The following is a 27,504-nucleotide window of genomic DNA, read 5'->3' on the forward strand; positions in this document are numbered from 1 at the left end:
AATTGTTTTCTCTTCAGATAACTTCAGCTTATATTGTCTTAATTTTGTTAGATGCCATTTTGTTCTATTCACACACAGCATTATCCTAACTGGACAGTGACGCAAAATGTTCAGTGGATGAGCCAGACTTGGATTATTTTTTATTTCTATCCCATAGTTTCAGAATAGTAAACTTGATTTTTCTCATTTTCTTTCTTTTTGCATGTGTGGCTACCAGGCTCCTACTGTACTTTTATTTGCTAGCCTGTAAGACAGAGTCCTCCTAAGCTGCCTATGCTCTTTCTCTCTTTTTCTCGCTTTGCTTGTTGAGGGAAATGCATCACCTTCTTCATCATGCTTTTTTTTCCCCTTGCATATAAAGTGGAAACTCCAGGGAGTTGCAAAAAAACCCCCCCCAAAAGAAGCAAAAAAAGCACCACCACAAAAAAAACCCCACAAAACTAAAAAAACCACAAAAAACAACAAAAAACAGGGCCTACTGTAAAATAACAAAGTATGCTCTGTGAGGGGGATGCCCGGTGAGTTGCTAAAAGAGGAGTGCACATGGCTTACTTTCAGTCCCACCTTGTGTTAACCTTAGAGCGAAACAGCAGATAGTCTTGTGACAAGGCACCCATGCAGGGTGCACCCACCCCAGTGTTTTAGTTTAGATCAGGAGTGTGCTTTCGAAGTGGGTCTCCTGGTTTTCCTCACTTTGCGTGTTTGTTTTCATGTCACAGAGTTGTTTTAGTCCCCGACCTATATTCATTTTGAATGAAACTGTGCTCCAGAAGCTCACCTAACAGGCTCTGACCACTAATGGGTGTTCATGGGAGCAAACTATAAGTTGTTCTGAAATAACCCCTTTTTCCTCCCCTGTTCCCTCCACCCCCCACAAAGTGTCACAGACTTTTGATCCTTGGCACCAGCTCCTCCATGCTACAGATCTGGCTACAGGTGTAGCCATAGTTTTCTGTTTCTCTACCTATGTTAAACATAAGTTGACACACTGTTTTTTTTTCCTCTTGCTTGTGAGTAGTTACTGCCTATCCAATGTAACATCCCATAATCTGTGTTACACTTTGAGCTGGAAAATCAAAATGAGATAGTGTAGTCGATTGCTAAGGTGGATCTACCACATCATTAGCTGTTGGAAAATGAATCAGCCGTGCTGTACGTGTCGCTGATACTTCCTCCTGACAGCATGACTGACCTTAGTACAAAATGCTGTCAGTGTGGTGTAAAGAAATATTTGCTCCATGATGCAAATGCAGAAACTAAGGCACAGACTTAGTGACCTCTTAAAATGACCATAGGAAGTTTGTGCTGTAGCAAGGAACAAGGTTCAGGTCATCCTGTTCCAGGAACTTTCATTTTCAGACTCTGCTCTAGGTATGGTTTCACATTAGTAATTTCATACGTGAGAGTCTGCTCTAAAAAAAAAAACAAACACCACCAAGAATTTCATAGGGAAGTTAGGCTGATGTCATTGCACAGTCTTACTGCATGTGTCTATCGCTCCTCTCCCTCAGTCATTTTTAAACATGTTTGGCCAGTTCAATAAATTCAACAGAAATAGAGCAGCCTTTAAGATAGGCATGTCTGTACCTTCCTTGAGAACATCAGACTGGGCAGAATGCAGAGTCCCTACTAACAGTTCCCACTGAAGAAGAGGATTTGGTATGAGCTTGACTCTTTCTAGGTATGAGAGAATCCACACAGGGGTTAAAATACTTAGGACCATGGAAAAGGCTTTGATCACAGCCCAGGCTTTACTAGAGAGCAACAGATCCAGTCACTGGATCTGGATGGACATGTCATACATTCATTACATTGTGTATCATACAGTTACTGCATCTGCTCATCAAGGTGGTACCATCGGACCAACGGATTATCCTGGTTTGCACAGTCTTAATCTCCATCATTAGTAACTCAATGTCCTGAGTTGTAGTTAGCTATAATGGAACAGAATGTAAGTGAAAATTGACTAAGCTGCACAAAACAAGAAACTCTAGGACCTTCTATGGCTGTATACTGACTATTGTACTAAATTAAATCCATTTAGTATACATGCCAAAATTGTTCACAGTTAATTTTGTTGAGAAGTTATGATTGCCTGCTAAGAGGGTTGGGGGAAACAGTGACTCTCGTTTCAGCTGTAAGGGTTCTGACCTTGTTTTCATCCTGGTTTCTGTCAACCTCAGTGCAAGTTATGAGCAAGACCAGACTCCAGATCACCCTCTTGCAAAATCCTGCATTTCAGTTCTCCAAGATGGTAACTGTTGTATTAAAAAGTTTGAAGTGATGTGAAATGAATTCTGGAAAAGTAAACACCCATCTGGTGGAAAACAGGTCTATGGGAAAAGTTTATCTGGCACTTCTGAAAATCTGCCCAGTGAGGTCTGCTCTCTCATGAGTCTCCAGCAGGAATTTTCCTGAGATCCCCACCTCTGTTCATGCCCGGGTTTAATTTTCCAGCTCTCTCAGGTTCTCTTTGTGCAGCAGCGTTTCTCCATCTGCGATTCCTTGCCCTCATGCCCCGCTGAACGTGGCTGTGCACTCTGCCTGGCCTTAGCTGCCCTTGCCCTGCACTGCTACTGGGAGCCAGCTGCCAAACCAGTCAGGCTCTCTCTGACAGTGATGTCTGGGCAAGTCTGGTGCAGAGGATGAGCTATGGTGACTATTCAAAAATTAAAAAAAAACCCTAAAAGCTCAGATTTTCCTTCATCCTTTATGACCCTTTTCTAGCCATGCCATCATTGCTTCTCATTGTGTTCTCTGTCTCCTCTCTTTACTGTTCCCAGTTGCTCTGGGGGGTTTCCTGTTTCCCACTCTTCCCCTGCTGCCATTGTGGCTGATTCAAGCCTGTGTTAAAATGGGAAGTGCTTCGAGACATTTAGCCCTTGCCATGCCTTAAGCAGCTTGTGCTGTTTCTAAGCTATGTCAATTGGGAAGTGGGAGGGCTGGAAGAAATGCAGGATTCAGCTTGTGTGTCTTTTCTTCATCTGCCTAGTTCTTAAGCAAGGTAAGGGTGCTTAGTCTCCTCATTAATGTGAAATGTGGGCTCCATTAATTGCTCTGCACAATGTATTTTGTCTCATGTAAGGTTACAGATGCACTCCGTGCAGTTATTGCTCGTGTAAGCTATTACAATTCCATACGGAAATCTCATCCTGAAATCAGTAATACTGGGTTTACTCCCATGCAGAAGGTAATTAAAAAGCTTTGCTCCTATTTAAACACCTAGTCCTATGTTTTCAAACTTGCTGATTTTGCAGTTTGTGCCTTCTGAAAATCTGCCTTAAAAATGTGTCATTCTCTCTGTGTCTTTCCAAGACCCACTAGTTCATGCACCAGGTTGCTGCTTCATGACCCCATTTTGCCCTTCTGTGCTGTGGAAATATGTGCTAATATTAGGAATGTGACATTTCATGTTTCTTCTCAAAATGTTTGTTGACACCACAAAGATGGGAAGTGCATTAAAATTGCCTCTTACTGTCTGTACTGCCTGACTCTGTCTTGCCATTAATGAGGCAAGGGTGACCTACCTCAGAGGATAAAATCTAGTAGGCTAAAAAACCTATTTTAAAATAGGTGATAAGGAAAAATTGTAAATGACTACTGTAGAAGCATAGTTTAATAACCTGAATTGAATGTGGAACTATTTTCTTAAATCCAAAAAGGAGAAAATAAAAGGAAGCTCGACATACTTCTAGAAAGTGAAACACCAAGCATGCTATGGTTGTACCTTGGGACAAGGTACAGGCATCTACTGGTGGCACTGGAGAAGCAAGTAAATTCACTTATGACCCTGTTTGCACCCAGGATACTGCTAAGTTCACCATGGCTGGATAATTAGACTTCTGTGGACTTAACAGAAACAACGCTAACTGCACAGAGCTGGCCAGAGCCTTCTTGGCAAAGCAGGCAAAAGCAAATCTAATCTTGCACTGGCAGGGCATTGTGTTTTGGAACAGAAGAGGGAAGAAAGGCCAGAAAGGGTCTTATGGAAGGAGGAAGATGTGAGGGTCAGTTGGACTTTAACAGGCTATAGGTGACTTAGGGGTGCCATGGATGGATGTCTGTCATCAGCCCCTGCATTCACCAGCTCCTCATAGCAGTCTCTCCTGACCACCTTGCATCTTTCATGCTGTTGGGCAAAGGTCTGAGCTCATTCCTGCTGCAGCAAGTGCATGGGACGAGGCTGAAAAGCACACCTTCCACTCCTGCTGTTGCGGCTGGCAGCGACAGGGATAGCAATGGCTGTTGCTAGAAGACCCCCTCCTCTGTCCTCTGTGCGCAGCAGCCATCATCCTCCTGTTCTCCAGAAAGGGACTGCGTAAGCAGTGTGTTGATCTAGGCAGCTCCCTACTTTGAGTTGCACCATGATCTGGAGCTAGGATGAAATACCAGTCAAGGTATCTGAACATATTGCTCTGACTGCAAGCGGTAAGGAGACGAGCTAGTGAGGTGCCACTCTTTCCTAATAAACCCTCAAACCCTGCTCTGTTTGGTCTTCAGCTGTGTGATGTTGGTCTTTCTTACACTGGCAGAAAACAGCCAAGAGGAAAAGTGAAAGAAGTGAAAAGCAGGCAATAGTAAATTTTATTTGGGAGGTGAGAAGATGCTGGAAGAACACTCAGTGGGAAAATGAAGTATCATTACCCTACTATCGACAAAAGCAGTGCAAGGCAGCCGCTATAGATAGATCAGAGTCTGTACTCACATATTGTGAACTGCCAGGCTGGAAAAGAAATGTGAAATAGCACCTTAGTAATTGTAGCAAGCTTTGATCCCAGAAAAAGAAACATAAGTAGAAATGTAGCTTTGTGTCTTTTCTAAGCAGCTAAGATTTTATGCGTAGTCATCAAACCATTCTCTAACATGGTGCTAAAAATTCCTGAAGTCTCCACCATGATTGATGCAAAGTCACTGCAGTGTCTTCTGTAAAGGGCCTCTCAGCACAAACTTTGTGCCTTCTAGGCAGAGTTCATCTACATAGTCAACTCTTCAGCAATCTACTCAGGTAATAGAGCACTCTTGAAATGAGGAGAATACTCCAGGGACAGAGACAAAAATGTTCTAGGCATTGTGCAACAACATCAGAACACTAAAAAGCAACTCAGTCCTGAATAAGTTCTTGTTCAGAAGAGAAATTTCAGAAGGTGGGGAGGAGTGTACATCCTTTCATTAATTTAGGAGATCTGTCTGTTGACAGCCGGGACAACCCATTTTCTTTATTTGTAAAAATGGGATAAAGACCTATAGAAGAAAAAGGTTAAGTGGTGTTGTCCAGATCTTTTATTATTTGTTATCTGGAAGATGACTGATGATCCTTCTTCCAAGACAGCACTTCTTATCTCACAGTGGGAGACAATTCAGTAATTGTTCAGTCAGACGGCAGAGTTCTGGGAAGGTTGCCATTATTCAAATCAGGGAAATCATCTGTTTGTGTACAGAGGTGTGATTTTTACTTAATCAGGGGTATCAGAAAGACTTACAAATCAAAAACCTTCCTAGAATTTGTAGTCTCTCTCTCCAGCCTGAGTGTTTAAACCATGCAGACTGTTGAAAGGTGTCCTGAAGCTCCTGAACTAAACACCTGGGATTGAGCACATGCGGGTGCTGAACAACAACTTGGAAGAGGCTTAAGACATCCATCGCCATTAACCAGGCAGGGCCCAGCAGGCGCACCTGTATTACATCAAAATATGTGTGTATAGCTCATGGCATAAATATGCACGTGCACATGTAGCAGAACACTGTGTGCACATAGTTATAAATAGGGAAGCAAGCTCTTTTTGCTGTAAGAGCTGTGAACCTTCCTGAGTAATTAACTGTGCTTTTAACTTGTCTCTTCTCCTTTCATTTGCCTCAAGTAGCAAAGGCAAAGCAAAGTGACTTAAAGTCATTGAGGCAACTGCAGAGATACTAGATAGCTAAACTGAGGCACTAAGCAAAGCAGAAGTGTTAATCATCATTGTTTTATGACTTGTGAGGCTGTTTGATACTGGCCACAGCGAAAAACGTGCACTTGGACAAAGATAGTCACCGAGCAGAAAACTAATTTTCATAGAGATTACTGGATTTGGTGTATTTAATGGCATATGATGCAACTGCACATGTGGATAAGTAGACTTTATTTTCTGGTCTGACATGGTTAGAAAAATGTGTGACAACCAAGTGTAGAAGGGAAAAGAAATCCAAAACTGCCTTCATTTCCTTTCCTGCTGTGAGCATCTTACAGTCGATTGCAAGCCACCACATGTACTTTTGCCCTGCTGCCCCTGCAGATGTCTCTTGGATGAAATCTGGCAGGTATTCACAGAACATCTCCATTGAGGCTGCTCGTTGAATGGAAGGAGGAAGAAGACTTTTTTCCAATATTGATAAAGATACGACATTTTTGAGAGGAACACCTACAGACTCAAGTTCTGTACGATTTTTTTTTCTTACAAGCTTTTATGGGTTGGCTTTTTTTTTCCCCAAATAGAATAACTGTATATAAAAGAGAACTGCAAAAAAAATGACTGTGTTTTACCTCAAAATGATCATACTGTCTGTAAAGTGGGAGTGCAAGTTGCTTAAATAGCTCACTTGGAAAATACTAAACTGAGAACTTGTGTTAATTCTTCACAGACATAAAGACCAGAAAACTCTTTGGCTTATCTCCAGCGTCTGAGAGAGTTTAAAGCAGAGTAATTCTCTGTCATGCCCAGTGAAATCCAGCAGTAGAAAGAGTGTGGCTTAATTGGTGTGCACCTCAGTGTGCAATTACTATTACCAAAATATGTCCCTAGCCATGGTTTGTGCTGCAGAACATGTACTGGTAAGAAACACCTCGGATATAGGGCAAATTGCAAGTGTGAGTATCAACAACAGGAAAAAATGGACACAGCACGTTGCAGAGCTAACATCTATTCCCTTTGCCTGCTCCCCAATTTCAGACTTGTGGGGTTTTTAATAAAACGAAGACATTAGTGTTTGTGGCTGTGACATTAACATTCAGGAGTGAACCAGTGGTAGAGATCTCATGTTTGTAACAGCCTGAAGCTTTGGCATTCAGAAGTACATTGTTTCCCAGCCATCTCTTGAGGATGACAATGGTGAAAGCTCACAATGATACAGCAGCATTATTAACCATGCAAATGTCAGCTAAAGTTTCTAGGAAAGGCAAAGAAATGCCAGGATTATTAATAGTGTTGCACTGGCTTCCAAGACTTAGTGAAGATTAGGAGGGTGCCATCACATTCCTTGTTTTTCCTGATTCCCGCTGTCTCCCACCTGGTGCTGTGGGCATGCCCAGATGTGGTTCCCCCAGGAATCTGCAAGTGGCTTACATGCCTCTCCCTCTGTAGTGCTCCTGGGGACTTCCTTCCGCTTGCACCCTTGAAGATGAGCTGTGAAAGTAACACCTCCCTGGAAGGGTACCTGTGCTGCTTTCTTCTTCCCTGGTACAGAAATCAGCGATTCACTGGTGGCAATGTGTTCTGCCAGCTGAAATAGCCATTTCACTGTCCTCTGAGGTCAAGACTCTTCTTTGGGAGGAAGTCTATGTTGCATAAGGGCTTGCTGACACAGGGAAGTTTGTGCCATCAAAATATTCATGCAAACGCAGTGCTGTAATGGCAGGCTGCTGGGATTCTCCCTGTCCTCCAGGAATTCAAGGTATTTCTTAATGTTTCAGAGCTCTCTGGGGTCAAATTCGCTAGATTTTGCCAACTAGAGTACGGACAGCATGCAAGACTGTAATGATGCAGCCAAACGGGTGGAGGGCAGAGGGAGGAAAGAGATGCAATGACTCAGCAGCAGGGAATCCGTCTGCCTTCCATCAGTGGGGTTAAGGCTTCATAAATCAGGGAGGGACCCTTGTGCCAGCAGCCTGGCACAGCTCCCCTGGAAACAAGAAATTTCTCAAGTTAAGAGAGGTGGAAGCAGCTGAATTGCTTTTTTTCTGATTATACCCTTGCACCTTGTGTCTGAGGAAGCAGCTGCACAGCAAAATGGGGACAGCCAGTAACAGCATCACCATGGACATGGGGGAAATGTTTCTGAGGAGGGCTGCCTCCCGTGGCAGCTCACGTGGTCCTCGGCCTCAAAGGGTGTTCTTGTAAAATGCGCAGGGGTGAGGCTGTTTGGTTACCTTGCTCCTCTCTTGCTCCTTGGGGGGATTTTGCAGCATCAATGTTCTGAATTATTGGTGTGCTCACTTCTTATCAAGCCACAATATGTTACAATAGGAATAAATTTTTCATACGGAGATAGGAATACACTGCTGTGCAAAGTGGAATTTTTCCAGGCCTGTTAAGCCATTGAATAATATAAAATCTAGGTTGTCAGAGAGTACAGGGAACTTCTGATTAAGCTGACTGCAGTTGTGTTTTCAAACACATAAAAACCTTTTAAAAATGTATTTGCAACATGCCTTGGCAAATTCCTGTTTTTGATGGTCTCATGCTTTTCAGCCATCTTTCATTCTTGTTATGCTGTTGGAAACTTGCAGATTACAGTGGTTTTGGAACAGTATGTTTTACAGTATCACAGCCCATCAAATCAGGCTGATAACTTAAGAACGTGCTTTTGCTCAACTTCTCCCTGTGAGTAGCTCCATTGCTGTCAAGGAGAATGGAAACGTACTTTATGTGTGACTCTCAGCCAAATGCTAAGTCCACAGAAGACACTGCATGTTTTCTAGCTGTTGGTGCCATTACTTAGCCTTTTACAGGATAATCTAGGTTGGATGGGAGCTCAGGGTGTCTCCTGTCCAACTTCCAGCTGAAAGCATGGCCAGCTATGAAGCCAGGCCAGGTTGCCTCATGGCTTTATCCAGTTGAGTCTTGAAAATCTCGATGGTAAATGTTTCTTACAGAATCATCTGGCCTCTCTGCTGGATATTTGGAGAGGAAGACTTCTCATTTATGGTCTTCAGTGTAGAACTATGTGTGTGTTTTACCAGAGTCAGACCAAGGTACGGGGTATTTCTGCTTTTTGTCCTGGATGGCTCAACGCACTAGCCTCTGGAGAGTAAGCTCCATGAACACATCATCTGTAAGTTGCATGCATTGTTTGAAATGTATTTGTCTATTTCGATTTGTGCTTTTCTTCCCCTAATATTAATTTAATAGATCAGCAAACTGCAAGTTTCCTTCCTCAGCATTTTCTGATTGTCCATAGTTGTCTTATTTCTCCTTTATGCTTCCTCATCTCTGATTATTCTTCAGCCACTAGATGCACTCCAAGTTCCCAGTGCTCTCACCTCTCTGATGCCACACTTCTTCCAGCATCACTCTGAACAGCTTCTTCATGTGGATAGACATGTGGGCATATAATTATGCAGAAGAGCAAAGTTAAAGGGAAAACATGATGACAAAGTCAAACAATTGAAAATTCAGTGAGGACTGCCAGCAGTCTCATTTTGTATTCCCACATGCACATGGCTGATCAAGCTGCTGATATTTACATGATCAAGTTATTTTATTCACAAAACCTTTCCTCGTTCCTTGGACAGGATGTGATTCTGGGTGTGAGTCAGGGCTGTGTATTGAAGGAAGCTGCTTGCTCTTGCAGGAGCTGAAGGTTTTGTAGCAAAAGGGCCTGACAATTGCAGGAAAAGCAAAAGGATAGCTTTGTGGTTAAGGGGACTGACCACTGCCCTGCCCAGTCAAATGCCAGTCGTCTCTGGTACGGGATTTTGGTGGTGCACACAGCAAGCAGTTTCCACCTAAATTCTCACGGGTGGTTACACTGGGCGTTTTGCACTTCCCAGGCGCTTAAGAGTTGATACCTGACTTTGGAAACTCTGTATCTTCTCAGATGTAACTGAAGTCGATAGGAAAGATTTTCTCTAAATGCATAAATAAATATGAAAAAGCTGACTTTTTCTCTATTCTTACAAAATCAGCTCCTTCATGTTTCAAACAGGACATTAAAAACTTAAAAGTAAAGGAGGCACAGCTTTTAAGACAGCACTAGGAATGTTTCTCAAGCTCTAAAATGAAAAGAAGGCCACAATCAGATGTGGTGGATGTGCTGAGAGGACTCAATTCATTTGTGTGTTTGAAGCATTCACGGTGGGAGCTCCATGAACACGCTCAAAAGGAAACCTCTCTGACAGCTGATACCGGACTTAGAGATGTCGGTTAAAGGCCATGCTCTGAAAGAAGGCAATAAAAGGAAATTGTGATTAATAAGAGCTTTGTTCAAAGCAGAGAGTGTTAAGCAGGGAGGCTGGGGATTACCTGCACTAGTTACAGAGGGATGGGGTGTGCATGTGGGGCAAAGGGTGCCTGGCTGGCACCAAGCCTTTGGAGAAAGCAAACACTGTGTGTTGTTCATGAGGCTGGTCCTTGATGTCCTGTATGTCCCGCAGGCATACCACCCCATGCACTGCTCTGAAATGAGCCAGGCAAAAGACCTGGCGTTACCATGACGAGAAGCGATGACTGCTGTTTTGCACGGGAGCTGGTAACTCTGTGCATCCCCAGGCACTCCTCTCCCAGGGACATGCCTCCTTTCTGCCCTCCCACCTTCTTGCTTTCAACAGCTGGACCAGAAATTGGTTTTGTAGCCCCAGTCCTGTGGCAAAGGCAGTCGTCAGCTGTGCCAGCATCAAGCATGCAAACAGGAGGGCTGAAGTAAAGTTCCCTGTGAAACCTTTGGGTTTGGAATTTTCTGAGTGAAGTGTCTGTCTTCACAAATATATTGCATTTTGTCAGGCTTGGGACTTTTTTGGTTTTGTGGGTGACAGGCTGAGGCGAGAAGGATGAGATGTGAGCGTGTATATCAGTGACTCTTAAGTTGCCATCCTTCTGGTGTCATTCACTCTGCTATTATAGATACTTAAAGCCTTATTACATAAATCTGTTACTCACTATTTACTGAGACTTCTGCTAACTTTGGAGAAACAAGCCGGTATACCTGGACGCTTCTTCCACCAGAGCCTGCACTGGCTGCCGTGCACCTCCAACCTCCCAACATATCCCTTGAGTCTATCGCTTAACCTCCAGCCATGAAATACGATGTGTGACCTTTATAGGGCACAGCCCTTCCAGCGCTTCAGGGGGACTTCAGCACTCAACTCTGTCGTGGGTGCGTGGGGTGATCTGAAGTTGCAGGACAACTTGTGTCGAAACTGCTAGGAAACCCTCACCCTCAGATACAGCCCTGTGTCCTTGCTCGCATGCGACTGAATGGTGTATTTTGATAGGAAGCATGCCGTTTACCTTCAGTTTCTGCCAAGGATAGAGAAATAGGAAACGAATGTATAAACTGCCATGTGTCTGGAAAAAGGTAGCACTTTATTGACTCTTGCTGCTCTGGATGGTCTGACAACGAGCACGTTGAAGTGTGATTTAAGTGATGCTGGTGTGAGATGAGTCAGAGAGGATTGCACACATATTGCACAACTTCCTTATAAAAAGTGTTAACCAGCTTGAATACAACATCAAGCCTGTCATTTCAGGACAGAAATTTCAAGCATGCAAGTAACAGGTGTCCCTGCAAAATGCTGGACCCTTTGGGAGAAACTGCTCTTTAAATACCCAAGTGACTGCATTTGTTTTGGTGACAGGTCACTAAGCAACCTGCACACTGCACCGAGAAAATACAGTCTCAGCAGTGCTTCTCGGTACGGTCGGCATCTTTGGTGTTGAATCACTGTACCGTGAATTAGCACTGGCGGGAGCTGTGGCACTTTGTCCCCAGCAAAATGCGGGTGGCAGATACCCAGCTACACCAGTGGTTTCGAGTATTCATTAAAAAGCAGGTATGCAGGTTTAGAGTAAAGTTGTTGTTTTTAAAATCATACACAGTATTGTCAGTTTTGCTTGTTAGCATGAAAATGGATTAATAGTTACAAAAGTCCATATCCAAATGTGGGGATTTGAGCATAAAAATAACTCTTATCTGAACACTGCTAGAAAGCGTATTTTTGTTGCAAAAACTGGAGGCAACCAAGCTGGCTGAAAAAGTGTTGGAGAGGAAAAAAGGCACAGTACCTTTTAGAGGTTGGGTACATGTGGAATACAATAGTGCACACCTCTATGACTGAAACCCAAACAAACTAGGTGGCCTCACCTAGTTGTTCCTCAATGACCTCAACCTCAGCGTATGTCATACCTAACCACTGCAGTCAGTCATATGAAATTTAGTTCAGTGAAGCAAACAAGTGGGTCATTTGTCATTGAGAACATACATCTTTTTTTCAACGTGTAGAGTGTTATGGGATGTCTCCCCTAAAATAAATATCTCCATGACCTCTGCCCAAGACGTTGGAGAGGTCTGTCTGTAGATGGGGGAGGACACAAAGGCTGTAACAGCTTTGCGTGGATCCTACAAATACCTTCATGATCAATAAAACTTGTAGCTAGCTAACGAGCAGCACAGCTCAGTGCCAGACCACAGGAGGAGGCACAGGAGCGCTCTTCTGCCCTTCGCTGTCCATGAAGGAGCCACCTCCTCGGGAAACCAGCGGCTGAAGGGCGCTGTGGCATGCTGTAACCCAGACAAGGGCGTGCCCTTCCTTTTGTTGATACAAGACTTGTCGATGCTTCTAGCAAGCAAACCAGCTGAGAAGTGTGAGATCTGCACAATACGAATTTCTATCTCTCCTTTGCTGATAGGAGCGAGCTGCCTCAGGGTATCATCTGGCCCTAGGCTATATGAATAACAGGAGGGAGTAAACCATAACATCAAAAATTATCCTAGGAAACCAGGGGAAAAAACATTACAGAGCCACTAAATAGCACTTATGTAGTAAAATGAATTGGCATGAGTGGGAAGGCTGGGTGTTGGGACTGAGGGTATGCCTGGTCACGGCCCTGTGGTTTTCTTCGTAACACGAGGAGCGGCCGGTGTGTAATCCTCCACACTGAATTTTCTGCTTCACTTCCTCTATGTCACAACCTCAGTGTTGCCATAGCATGTTTTAGCGTGTCTGCATTTGCTAAAATATAAGTTCCTTGAGCGTGGAGACATTTGAATGGGAAAGATTTACTTGATGCTCCCTGCTCGCCCTTAACAATGGCAGGATTTGTGCCCCCAGCGAAGTGTGTGACTGATGTGAAATGAGTGTGATGCTAATCATGGCCAAAAGCTTGCGAGGAAGCAATGCCTGTTTCATTTCCAAGGAACACTGGTTTCAAAGGAGATTAAAATCAGATATTAATTGGAACTGACACAGCAGTTTTATAAGAAAACTTAAGAAGGATTAATTTGTTAGACAGACAACTGTTTATCTTGCATTCACTGCATTTCCGTATTGTTTTAAGACCAGTTCCTAAAATGTGTTTCTTACAGCACACCCCATGTCCCAGCAGCACAGTCACTACTTAGTGAGAGGGACTAACGTTCATGGGACCGTATAGGGGATCAAAGATTAAGTTAAACTTTTGGCAGTGCAGCTGCTTGGTTACGTCGCCTGCCTCTCCCACCTACCATGATGATGTTTATACCAGCTCTCTGGTTTATGGGTCTATACATTTGTTAATACCAAATATCTTTGTACTGCCAGCAGCCAGCTCAGCTCTAATCTCTGCAGGTCGTGTTGCAGTTAATTTGTCTGGTCACGAATGAACTGATGCCCACAAAATCCTCAGGGGGAAAGTAATGCAACCAACTGCAACAAACACAGAACATATAGATGTTTTTCCTCTGTCCCCTTCTCTTTTCACTCTCTCTCCCCTTTTCAAATTTCGTTAGTTTTACAAGCCTTTGGGAACAAGGGTGCACCATGGCTAGGGAAAGAGCAAATGTCCTTTTTGCTCTGGGACAGGCATATGCTGCTGATGGCATGACAAGCTCCAGAGCACAGGTGTGTGTCTGTGCATAGTTGACGTTGTTCAGGAAGACCCTCAGCAGCCTTGCTCTGTAGTGGGGTGAGGAGGGTCTGTAAGGGGAATTTATCTCCCAGGCCATCTGGCCCTATAGACTGGTGGCCAAGCAGCAGCAGTGACTGAAATGAGTTGGTGGATGGTCTGGATGCCTGCTGCCTGCCAATTTCTCAGCAGAAGAGTCTAGTGGACCAGACTGCTCAGCTGGGGCTTTTTTTTGGCAGCTTGTTTGTTTTGGGGAGATATGGATGGAAGCAAGTGCTGGTATGCTTCTGTGGCGGCTGACCTGTGGTGGGAGATGCTGACTGGCAGCAGGACCACCACCCATGAGTCCCTGTCGGTGCCTGCTGAAGTGACTAGTGGGGTGTCGGGGCTCCTCCACTGCCAGGTGATAGAGAGGAACGAAATGCAAACAGAAATGGCACCTTAGTAGCTGTGCCAGTTCAGCTGGGAGAGTACGGCCAAGCAATAGGCATATCAGCAATGTGTGTACGGGTACTGCAGCATCTGTGCAGCGCACAGTCTCTTTCCTCTAGAAGCAAAAGTGGGAGCTGGTACTCACAGCTGCCCTCTTGGCCATCTCTCATAGGGTTGCGATCTGAGAACTGCTGATTTAGTGCAACATGAACTGCGGAGGCCATGGGAGGGAACCACCCACCTTCTGAAAATATCATTTATGTTTACGATTATCTTTACTGAAATACCCAAGAGGCAGAGTCGGTTATCTTGCTAGCACCAGGATGTGCCAACTTCTAGTAAGTTACTCAAGTCCATTAATTTCAAATGTGTCTACTTATTTTGTGTGTCTCAGTTTATACATCCCCAGTTTGGAAAAGTGAAACACTTACGAGGCAGCAGTGGGAACTCAGGTTCTTTGACAGCTGTGCAAATATAGCCTCGGGCACTACAAGCTGGACAGAGGAAAAAAGGAGATCCCTGAGAATGGTGAACTGAGTTGATGCCTTGCAAAAACTTGAAGATTTTAGCGGTTAAAAAATTCTAGGGTTCACTTTGCTTATTCTTGATGTTATTCTTTATTTGTTTAATAGTGCTGAGGGGTTAATAATCCTTGGGATCACCATTCTTCATCAACAGAGATAAAATAGCAGACTTTTAAAATAAATATAGTTCAATGTTCATTGCAGAAGGAATCAAAATAGTGCTGGACTTGTATCTTTTTTATTTGACATGATCTTTTCTTGATCTCTTCTTGCAAACCTGTTTGCGGTTTTCTAGTAGAAGTGTTTGTTAGATGATCTTGCAAGGAATAATGCTGAGAACCAGGTAAGAAAATGTGATTTCTTCATCTCATAAAAGCTTTCCTTTAAAGGAAAAATCGTGCCATTAATGTGCATATGATGTTATTCTAAGCGTAGCAATGAAGCCAAGATTGGTGTGTGAAATGTTGCAAAGGCTTGGGAGCACACCTGTATCTGTGTGGCTTTAACAGCTTACGTAGAGGTGCCATCACCTATTTGTAGCAGGTGCTGGACTCTATGGGATAAGATACACATAGGCAAAAGATGACAAACACTCAACACTCTACTGTTTCCCTAGGTCTGCCCCTCTTACACTTTCTGCCAAGCAAGCACTGGCGTGAGAAAGTTGATGGCTTTCCCCCATGCCTCGCTTCGCCGCTGCGTGCTCTGCAAAGGGCAGCAGCTGGAGCTCACATGGGCTGGGGGACCCGGTGGGATGCCTGTGGGCCCTTTGCTGCAGCCAGGGGTTTAGGTTTGAAGGACCCAGCTGCAGCCTCCAGGAGAGCCGAGAGACCAGGCAATCAATTACCCTGCCCTGCCAGGGATGCTTGCAGCTGCTGGTATGTTGGGTGTCTTGAATCAGGTCTGGACTCCCTCAACCGCGGCAGCGTCTGCTCCGTACGCTGTGCCTGTGCTGGGGGAGGCAAGGCTCGGGGTGGCAGCGCCGGGGGGGCTACACTGCGGCGCATGTGCCAGCGGCAAGTGCCCCCTGCAAGGCATGGCAGGTGCAGCCGTGCTCTGCTGTGGGGTAGTCAGGGTGTGGGGGTCCGTGACTGCCTCCCAAAGCCAGCTGAGGTGCCTTTGTGCAGCACCAGATGTGATCACCAGTAGACAGAGGAGACATTAATATAATTCTGACTATCGGGTACCAGTTGTTTTAAGTGCGGTGCCTCGCTGGGAAGGGAAGCTGGTTACTGCTCCTGTGTAATGTGTGTGCCAGGGTGTTACAGAAAAGGAAGCTGAAAGTAAAACAGAAAGAAACTAATGCGTACTTGGGGTCAGTCCTTCTCTTTTCTCTGTGTCTCTGCAATGTAGAGGATTTTCCACTTGTGGATTCACTTCTGAGGGGTCCAATTCATTTTCCTACAGAAGTATTGTAGGGAATTACTTGATAAATTTATTGTTTGATTGGATAAAACATTGTATTGTAAAACATTTCCTGAAGCATTTCTTAAACTTTAAGCAAGGTGAGATCTCATAGAAAGTAAAGGCTTGCTTTTCAGGTTGAAATTTTCCACTCAGATGGAAATGAGTGGTGTGGACCCGTTTTAACCCAGAGGAAGGTGGCCTTGCTGGCAGCACTCTTGGTTTTGGACTAGGCACAAAAAACAACTGATCTATGAAGAGTTGAAATATCTCAGAGGTGTGTTGTTACACTTCTGCCAACAAAGCTTCTGAATACAGCCATTGCAGTGTGAAACAAGAACAGCCCAGCACACACTAGTAGAAAGTATAGCACTTCTTTGTCACCTTTTAGAAATTAATTTAACATCTTGGTTAAAAGAAAACAAACAAACAAATGAACAAACCAAGAATCCTAAAAGGACCGTTAGTTGGATTTTTTTTTTCTATTTAACACCAACTGGCTGTAAACCAAAAGTATTACCTCAAACTAAATTAAGCAATTTATGTGTTTAGGGGCTTCAGAATGAACAAACTAAACTGAATCTGAGGGCTACGTTATTGAAAGGTGTTTGTATAAATACACCATCTGAGTATGAAAAACTATCATCTATTTCAGAAGAGTTGCGAGTTGGAAACTCTCCAGGAAAATATATTCTTCTGCTGTATAATGTGTTGAAGAGCAGAATTTCCTTGCGGACACTCAGATCGAGGCAACTGGAGCCCCTGCACAGGCTGGACAGGGGATGCTAAAGCTGTTGCTGAAGCTGCACCGTTGCTAGAAACCAACCAGTAAGACCCCACTGTAAGCAGCACTGGTGCTCTCTGTCAGTGCTACCTGTACTACTTTGCCTGCAGTTTGCACTGTTAATTGCAACTTTGCTGCAAGATTGAGGTGGCTAAAAGTACCAGTAGGTCCAGAAAGGGATTAGGCACGTTAAATCGACATTTCAAGGAAACACTCCATGGTCTGCATGCACCTGAGCCCCTAAACTGTTGATTTCTAGAGTGCATGCTAGGGAAAGAATTGCTTCATACTTGCGTTGTGCTTTATGCTTTTGCCTTGAGCATTTTTTGCTGGTTGGTGTCTGACTGAAATATGGGACTAGACTGGACTAATGGTAGCAAGCTGTTTCTCTGTTTTGCTTCATCTTGTCTTGCGCTGCTGAGTGCATGCTGTCATCTCTGCAGCTCTGCCTTCTGCATCAAGGATCCCAAACCCACCACTTGTGAGTCCTTCTGCCAGACAGCAGGGATCTGGCAGGGGTCTGGCAGGGTCTGACCCGTGTCACTCTACGCAGTGCTTGCTTAAATGCCTAAGAATGAGCTTTTTCCCCTCTACGTTTCTTTTTGTAAAACCAGGACCAGGAAAATCCCTGTGCTCATCCTCCCTAGGCCTTCACAATTTCTTCCTGCTGCAACTCCTGGCAAATAGTTTGCAGCTGTCTGGGTTGGCTCTGAAAGGTGTTGATAACATCTGTGGATAACGAGCCCCAAGAAGAGCAGTTAATGAAGTTCTTGTTTCAGTGGTTGTGCTCTTCTCATCCCTAGAATAGCCAGAGTCATGCAGTACATGAGCATGATGTTCATTGCACAGTGCTGTTTTAGTCTCTTTCCCCTTCTCACCAGCTTTCAACAGCTCGCTGTGTGGATCCTTCCTCTGTGTTGGGCTGGTAGCTTACAAGAGTGGTGTCAGAAGTCAGGGGGCGTGCATCCCAGGCACTGTTCAAGAGAACCCATTCGGGTGCAGAAAGAAAATATTTTTGTACCATTAATAAACAAGATAAAAATATATTTTAAAAATAATGTTTATTTCATCTTTACATCATTTTTTTAATTTCTATTTTTGTGTGTGGTTTACAATGTACCTAATACATTAGTACAGTAGTATATTATAAATAAATAAATAAATAAAGGGTGTGTATGCTCAAAATTTTTTTACTGATAGGGATGCACATTCAAAAAAATTTGGAGGCCACTGTCTTAAGAGACATCTTGGAAAGAAGACTTCTGCAAACTCTTCTGCTCCTTGAAGAATCTGGTGTGAATCAGTCCGCCGCACTGGGGCTGTGGTCTCCCTGATTGTCATCTACACGGGTATTTCGAGACTGCCTGCTATGTGATTTTTCAGACCCGCCTGAGGTCTATACAAACGGTGGTGTCGTCACCAGTTTTGCTGGGGCGAACTGGTTGTGTGTCACAGACAGAGCAGGAAGTTAAACGAATTAATCTGTCAAATTTCTGAGGGGCACTGCAAAAGCCTGAATATAAAGATATGTAATTGTTCTGCAGACAAAGAGCAAACAAGTTTCAAGTACCAATCTGCTGGCTGGGTATTTGGCTGGGAAATTAAAATCTGTGTTAGAAAATGGTACTCACAACTGCGTAGTAAAACTAATACAGTGCCTGAGCAGACCTGGTGTACTGTCCATCCTCCGCCACAGGCTTGGGATGGATGTATCCTCTCTTATTGCCTCATTTTCACATTTGTGCGATGAGGATCACCTTTCTTTTACTTGCTGTTTGTGTCAACTTCAAGGCCCTTGTGACAGTCACTGTAGCTTGCTGCAAGGTCAATGAGATAGGCCTCACCACCCTTACGTTGATGGTGATTTCAGGTAGAAGGTTTAGGTCCTACAGTGGTCCTCCCCTGGCGAGTGCAGCTCAGTGTAGCTACAGACATGTAACGAGGTTGGGTTTATACAAAAGGAGGGCAGTGACTAAATTCAGAATGACCTACATAGACCATGTGTATTGAGTTAGTAGGTACTAACGAAATTCATTGTAAAGAGCTACGAGGCAGTAACAAAAGGAAACTGCAGTGACTGGTGGAGGGTCACCTTCTGCTGTCGCCTTTTTGAGCAAGCCTTTCCCTTTCCAAACTTAATGGGGAAAGGTTTGGAAATTGACGTAACTGAAACAGTAAATAAACCTTTTGTGTGAAATTTCAAATCAATACATGGAAGCATGATGCCTGCCTTTAAAAATCTGACAGTAAAAGTGGTGAATAAAGGGCAGGGGAAAACTATCCTCACCTGGTTCAATGAAAGAGCTCTCCCCCTGCCCCATTTCAAGGTGTCCATCTCTGCCAGCTGAAGTACCACTGTGAATTGTGAAGGAGGAGTCCGTGAAGAAACGGAGGGGTTTTAATGTGTTCCTCCTTAGTAAGACATACCTGGATCTGTATGTGGATTTTTCTGAGTATCATTTGGCCTTACTGAAGGGGCACGTGATTCCCTTTGATGTGATGCCAGTCGCACTGGGACACAAGCAGGTCTTCCTTGGAAGGAAATCCAAAGTTTGGGTTCTGTTCTCGGGAGAGTTTCTTCTCTAGCCCTTTAAGAACAGAAATTTGGTTGTCTGTGGGTGTTCAGTACCTGAACTATGGCTGGCAAGGGCTGCTGTGAAGAGATGAGCTGGGCCTCAAGTAGTAAACTCTGTCTTAAGCCCCTGAGAGCTTTGCAGATGAGGATCTTGATTCATTTTATGAAGTGAATATGTAGGTGATGGGTCCCTGCAGACCAGAGGTGATTTACCATGGTGGGAGGGTCTTCCCATGTGAAACCTGGCATATGTAGGGTCCTGGAGCTGCCAGAAGGTTGGCTGCTGTAAAAACGTCCTTACTACAAGATGGAAGTATGAAAACTGGGCAGTAGCATGGTGACATGGATGATCATGAAGGGTTTTTATGCAGCAGGTCTGATCAGCTTGTTGATTCAGGTTAATTAATTTAAAGAGGAAAAAACCCTACTATTAATATCTTTGTTTCCAAGATTGAAAACAACAGCTCCTGGGGTGGATGGAGCCTGCCTCTCGGTAAAGGAGGTTCTTGGCCCTACACACATCCTCGCACCCTTGAACCAGCGGTACACGCTGCACAGGGCACTGCGGAGTCTGTGGCCTGCTGTAAATATTTAGGACTTCCCAAAGAAAGCCAAGAGTCTCATCAAAATAAATTAAACAATCATTAATAGGCAGGGATTGATTTATAATCAAAGGTTTGCATGTGCCCTAGCAGTCTACTTCCAGCAGCCTGGTTATTATCTGTAACATCTAAGCTAACTAGCAGGACCTCTCAAAGTGAAACATGGCTGTCTCCTGGCTACGTGCCTTTGCTTCTCTTCAAAGACATTTTTTTTTCAGAGAATATAACCGACCATTCTTTTTATGTAAGCCAGCACTCAGTAGGGCTATCTTTGAAGGGAGGTCACTACAGGGATTTTCGATCACTTCTCCCTAATCTGAGACACCATCGTCTCTGAAGGGGGGACGCACGGAGAGCAGCAGGCAGCCCGCACACGGCGGCTGTTGTGAGCCTCGCGGGCTGCATAACCTGTATGTCTGTGGTGGGAGCGTAACTTCTGATCTCGACCCTGTTTTGTTTGTTTTTCAGCCCTGCACCAACAAGTACAATGGCGAACCTGTTAAATGTCAGATGAGTCATTGTGCCCGTGGGCTTACCGTGAGCCGAAAGGAGCTCCTTGCCCCCACATCAGCGCCAGGCAGAGCGGCGTGTATGTTGTACGTCACTGGATGCGGGGCACAGCTTTGCCCTGCACTGTGACCAGCGCTGCACCTTACCACGGTCTTCTCAGTTATAATTCTATAGCAACTCATACGGAACAACACATTTAAGAGAATTTTTTTAAAGGAAGGGGTGTAGACACATCTTCCCATGTGATTTGTGCTGAATAACAAGTTGATGATGATGTCTATCCCAGAGTAAACATAATTATTTTTTTTTTGTTTGTGCCAATATCTATTGTATAAGGCCATGGGTCTGAAGAAAATGATTCATACAGCTGGTAAGATAAGTGCTTGTCTGGATTTCTTTCCAACGGGATGCAAGAGAAGACTGAAAGCTGAAGAAAACTTCCCAGGAGCACAAAATCCTGAAAAGTTATTGACAGGGAAATTTTGAAAGGAGTACAAAGCACATCCGTCAGCGTCTGGTTTACATTTCCTCTTTCCCTAAATAATTGGAGAACTTTAATTAAATTGCAATCTTGGCTGTATTTATCACTGGACTTTTATGGAGCCTTTCATCCTAGGGTCTTAAAGCAAACAATTTAAGTCACAAAGCATCCCCTAGAGACTCACTGTCATTTTGCTGGTAGGCAAAGAAACAGAGAACTCAGAAATAGTCCCCTGGCAAGACGACACAGGAAACTTATAGCAGAGGGAGGAAGGAAACCTGGGGTCGCTTGAGGTCTCAGGCGGTGTGCTGTCAGCTGCAGCTTCTTTATGGAAACCAAGCTTGACTATAAGATACCATATCTGCTTTCTATTACTTCAACGCACTTTTACAGGAAAAGATGATTTCTAATATTGGAAATAATGGCTAAAATATGCGTGTACCTTTCCAAGGGCAAAAATGCTTTCCTAAGCTTCTGCAAATGTGGTGCTTGTGCGAGGCAAGGTCACTGAACAGTTCCTTTTGCTCTGTTTAAAAATATCTCACTGTTATAACCAAAGTAAACCTATTGCCAGCTCCCAGGATGGGCTTCTTGAGTGTTCAACTTGACATTGCAAATAAAGTTCCCTCTAATAAATAATAAAGTCATGTTGACCCTTCTGAATAATGAAATCTTGCATTTTCCCTGTCCCTTTCATGGAAATTACCATAATTTTATTTCAGCAGTTTTCAGAGAGCTGTGGTCTGTGTAAGACCTCGTCTAACATAGCCCCTAATGAAGTTATCTGCATGAAAAACTGTAAAAATCATCCTAGACTTCTTCTGAGCCTCCCTGCAATGCTGTCTGCACTAACCTTCTCAGCTCCACTGAACTCTCCAATTGCTTCCTTTTATGACTAACATTTTCCTGCCTTAGAGTTACTTCACGCAGATACACTGCTGCCCTTCAAATGGTATGACTGTACTATTACTTTGCCAACAGAACATCTATGTTTGATTAAGTTTGGGGTGGAATTTAATGGAGGTGGTGCTTAAAGCAGGCTAGTTCTTACCCAAAGTGAAACTTTATCAAAATGGAAGGTCAACGTCTTCATCAGATCCACCTCCAAAATGTTTTTCTTAATGAAAGGGAAAAAAAAATGCCCCCTTCCTACCTAGAACTTGATTATACTTTAGTTTAAAGAAAAGCGTCATTCCTCACCTGCATGCACAATGAAGCATGCTAAGATTAATAATCCATCTAGCATGCAAAATACTCCTGACCATAGATTTGCATCTGCTATTGAGCCTCATGTATCATTTCATGACTAGCATGAGTATACTTGCAGGGAGGTGGTCAAGTATAGTTAATGCACCCACCTGGAGGGGCTATTCCAGCCTGTACTGCAGGGACTTGCTATGCACTTCTGACTAACTTAGCTCTCCCCTATCTGCTGCTCCCTCTCGCAGGAGCCTGTTAAAAGTCATAAAACAATGGCTTTAAACTAATCAATCAGAGAAAAAAAACAGCTGGAGAAATGTCATACTTTTGTCCTTCAAAATGCTGTACTTTTGCATATTTGTTGTGGTACCTCAGCTACCAGTAAGAGCCCTCCCAAGTGATATCACCTCTGGGCTACAGCTGGAGAAGTGGTGTGGTCACTGTGACAGTTCTGTCACCTGTAGAGCACTGGTGATGGCAGCAGTGGTACCTCCTTGGGAGACGAGAGTCTGGGCCCTCTGTGAGGATCAAAACTTTCTCCAGCCATGGTCGATGATGTTGTCGTGTCATCCTGTGCCCAAGAAAGCCCTTTAAAAGTCCTCTTGTCCCTTTTAAACTCCAACTTTAAAATCAAGGGATACAAGTCTGAAAGTATGTCTTCTTTCCTCCCCGCCTTCCCCCAAGGACTCAGGTACATTTCTATACCTGTTGTTGCTTTATGGTTGACTTTTCCCTCTGGTTTCTCATCATCTGAAGCCGATTTAGGCTGTATGTGTTTCAGTAGTTTTTCCTGGGGGAGGAATTAATGGCCAGAGGACAGCTAATGTGGAGTGCATGCAGACTTTTCTTCTCTTCAGGGTCTGAACAAAGCGATTATCTCAAACGTATGGAATGGGAAATCTGAGCTGTAGTACACTTGTACTAAGTGTACACGGGTATAACACAGAACCTATCTAGACGGATAGATGTGCACACATCTGTACATGCAGCACGTTATCTATATGAAAGAAAAAAACCTTTAGCTTTAGGGAAGTCACTGAACGTAGAAAAGGTGAACTCACTTTTGTGTCTAACATCAGTTATGCTAGGACATGCAGCTCAGAAATGTTGTGTACACTGCTGTGAAACTCACACAGAGCGTTTTACCTCAAGGAAGAGACTTATTTCCTACAAAGGGGTTTGTAGGCAATGAGGCAAAAAAAAAAAAGCACTAGAAAGGTTCACATTTTGTTCTGTAGTTTTGCCTAATAGCATGGCAAGAGGTTTTTCACGGCAAGCAACAGTAAAGGACTTCAATAAAAAAAACCTCACAGCACGACTGATGAAATGTAGCGTTTCTGTTCACAAATTAATGCCTCCCAAATAAGAAAACTGTGCATGCGTTAGAGAGGAAAAAGCAATGGAATAATAGGAGGATGGAGAAAAGGGACTGGCATTGTTAACCTGACATCAAACGTGCTTCTTTTCTGTTCTCTTTGACACGCTGAGCCAGTGTCAAAAACCTAAGTAATCAAAACTGAGAACAATTTCAGTAATAGGCTCCATATCTGAATCAGTATAACTTGCACTGCAGCTGTCCCAGGATTACTTAACGTATCTTGGCGAACAGATATTAAAGAGCAGCAGTGAGAAGCACGAACATGAAATGGCTCTGTCAGCTGTGGGGGACATGGGGGCGGTGGCAATGCCAGACCACGACTTCCACCTCTGTGTCACTACCTGAGTCCTGCCACAATTAACATTAATCAGCACTTTATCCCTTTCAAAGTATAGCCAGGGACTTCAGTGAAATCACTTTGTTGCTGATGAGGAATAATTTAATGATGGGTCAATTTAAGCCCCAACAGAGCATTGCATTTCATTTCACAAGCTGCCACCACTGGCTGGTGGCCTCAGCAGAAAGGCTGCTCTCTGAGCAGAGGATTGTTGACCCATACTCGAAGCCCGTCTCCATCAGCACTGCTTGGCGTAGAGCTAGGAGGAGCTGGGGCTGACCCTCCTATGTTATTGCTCCTGTCTTCCCCTCCTGTAATGGAGCAGGAGGAAGCAGTCCCCTCCGGTGAGCTCCAGGCATTGCTTCTCCAAGCCCCTTCTGAGCGGTCACCTCTCCCACAGCACCTGTCCGGGTAGTCCAGCTCCACCAGGTGTGGATGTGGCAGGGCAGCAGCAGCCAGTCCTGCAGGCTGGTGTCTGCCGGAGCCCATCGGTGACGTGCAAGGAGACAAAGCTGGCTCTGTTCCCCTCTTGGGAGCCTGCCACGCTCTGCGTGGAGCTGTCACCAGCAGCTGGGTGCCAGAGAGTGTCTGTGAAGCCAGAGAGGGGACGACGCATCCCAGGATGAAGTGGGGTGCCAGGCTTGCAGAGCTGGCTCTGAGGACCAGCTCTTTTCTCACGTGAGCTGCTGGGGTTTAAAACCTCACCGGTACAGAAACAAATGCAGAACCAGCTCTCTATTCACACCCATATTAACAAGAAAGTATCATCCAGAAGGACCTTGGCAAGCTTGAGGAGTGTGCACATATGAACATCATGAAGTTCAACAAGGCCAAGTGCAAGGTCCTGCACTTGAGTCAGGTATCAGTACAGGCTGGGGGATGAAGGGATTGACAGCAGAGAAGGAGAAGGACTTGGGAATGATGGTGGATGAAAAATTGGACATGAGCCAGCAATGTGCGCTCGCAGCCCAGAAAGCCAACCATATCCTGGGCTGCATCAAAAGCAGTGTCGCGAGCAGGACAGCAGCTTTTGTGAGACCCCACCTGCAGTACTGCATCCAGCTTTGGAATCCCCAGCACAAGACAGGCATGGACCTGTTGGAGTGGGTCCAGAGGAGGGCCATGAAAATGGTAAGGCTGGAACACCTCTGCTATGAAAAAAGGCTGAGAGAGCTGGCGTTTTTCAGCCTGGAGAAGAGAAAGCTGCAAGGAGACTTTATTGCGGCCTTTCAATATATAAAGTGGACTTATTAGAAAGATGGAGAGAGACCTTTTACCAGAGCCTGTAGTGACAGTGCAAGAGGCAATGGTTTTAAACTGAAAGAGGGTAGATTTACATTAGATATCAGGAAGAAATTCTTTACTGTGAGGGTGGCGAGACACTGGAACAGTTGCCCAGAGAAGCTGTGGATGCCCCATCCCTGGAAGTGTTCAAGGTCAGGTTGGACGGGGCTTTGAGCAACCTGATTGAGTTGAAGATGTCCCTGCCCATGGTAGGGGGGTTGGACTAGATGCCCTTTAAAGGTCCTTTCCAACCCAAACCATTCTGTGATTCTGTGATTCAGAATGGAGACTGCCCTAAGCATTATTGCCTCCTTGGCTGTATACAGTGCATGGTTTTGAGTTGCATGAGTTGACTTGTTCGTTTCTCCTGCCAGTGCCTATCGTGGCAGCTTCCTTCTGCTAATGCATGTAGTACCCTGATATGGGTGCTACGGAGGTCCCCTGTCTAAGTTGCACAAGCTCACACAGGCTTTGCTTCAGGTTGATGCTGACTTGTTCATGGCCAGCAGCAGATCTGTACTGACTTCTCATGAGCACAGTGTACTGACAGGACAGGCTGGGGATGTCTGGTCTGACACAGCCCGTGCAAAATCCCAGCCAGCAGCAAACCTCCACCTGAGCTGGTGATAATCCCATTTCTTTGGTGGTCCTTAATGCAAGTTAAAGCATTAAAAACAAATTTACTTTGCAAAAAACAACAACAGAAAAGGTAGCTTCTCTTAAGATACTCAGTTGCTATGGTAAGACAGCCAGAACAGGTTGTAACGGTTATTTCAGTAAGCGATGAAAGCATCTGTGAGAGTGTGTTGACTGTTAAGAGCTCAGCTGAACTCCTGGTCAGATTCAGGACAGTGTGTTCTCCTCCGTTGCTGCAGATGATTTCAGCTTTCCTAAACTGCTGGCTGCTGGTGTAGAGCATATGCTGGTACAGTGCTTTTCACTAACTGTGCTAGCAGAGGCCATGTTCTGCATGGAAACACAGCAAGCACGCAGGAAAGACACGACAGCAGCGCATAGCACTCTTGTTCGCAGCAGCGACCCAGCACTTGCTCACTCTTCTCCCCTTGGGTGAGCGTTTGTGAACTTGTGTTTACAGAGAGTAAACCAGTGCTCGTCGGGGAAGGAGAGTGCCTAGGGCTCATGCGGGTGGATGTCAGGGCCTGAGATGCCCCTTCGGCTGGGTAGATAATGCTGGCACAGAGAGGGACAGCAACTAATGCTGCTCTTGTTTACTGCATCCACACTGCTATTTCCAACTGCATGACTCCGTCTGTGTTCCTGAGGGAGATTAAGGCTGCCCTTCTTTCTGCGAATCCTTAGCTGAGATCATCCGCAGCTTTAGTATCTGCACTTCAGCAGGGCCAAATCCCATCTTGCAAATAGGTTTATGATCAATGCTGCCATGATGGCTGCCATCTACGGCAAGTGTGCCCACGGATGTGCTGGGGACCCCTGCAGCCAAAAATGTGGTTCTTCCCCTACCACATTGCAAAGCAGAAGAATGCACTGGACAGTTGTCTCCTCCCCAGGCGGGCACCAAAGGGACATCTGCCCATGGTCCCCAGAGGACTCACACAGGTGTGGTAGCCCTCCTCTCTGCCAGCAGCCCCGACTAAATCAGGGATAGCTGGAGCTTTTAGCCAAGGCTGCCTGGCGTGGTGGGATCACACATGCAAAAGTCTTGGTGGCCTCCTTAGTGGTGCTGTCACTGGGGTGACATGTGACATGGAAACGGCTAGTGTTGATCCAGCTGGAAAGTTAAATATAAAAAAATCTAGATATGTTTGTAAGCATAGAGGATGACCTTCAAGATGCTTCAGTAAATGGGACTGCAACGTGCAAGTCTGTGCGTGAGCAGCTGCTCAGCACGTGATGGCCATGTCAGCCCATGGAGCTGCCTGCGTCAGATTGTCAGTGCCTCCTGGGGTGCTCGGAGCAGAGTGTCTGCCTGGGCTGCCTGAGACCTCTCAGCTGGGCACATGTGGCAAGAGACGCTGTGGGAAGAGCTGCAGATCTTCCTTGGTTTACACTCCTGCTGAGCAAAAACATAAAGGCAGCACGTGTCTATGCTGTTTCTGCTGAGCCTTCATAGGGCATCTTGTTTGTACTTTCAAAACCATGCTATGCAATACTCTGAGAAAAATACCGTCCTCCTCTACTTGTTAATATATGCATTTCTAGAAGTTATAAAGTGGTTATA

The 27,504-nt window shown here is 44.8% G+C and overlaps 1 long non-coding RNA gene across 1 annotated transcript; it reads left to right on the forward strand.

Annotated features, from left to right (window-relative positions):
• The first annotated feature begins 14,512 nt into the window (after window positions 1-14,512).
• On the forward strand, window positions 14,513-21,726 carry LOC137676741 (uncharacterized). The gene is made up of 3 exons (XR_011050127.1): window positions 14,513-14,563; window positions 16,809-16,994; window positions 20,583-21,726. It is a non-coding gene; the product is annotated as an uncharacterized lncRNA (long non-coding RNA).
• The last annotated feature ends 5,778 nt before the right edge of the window (window positions 21,727-27,504 follow it).

Source organism: Nyctibius grandis, chromosome Z, assembly GCF_013368605.1.
Source record: "Nyctibius grandis isolate bNycGra1 chromosome Z, bNycGra1.pri, whole genome shotgun sequence".
NCBI lineage: Eukaryota > Metazoa > Chordata > Aves > Nyctibiiformes > Nyctibiidae > Nyctibius > Nyctibius grandis.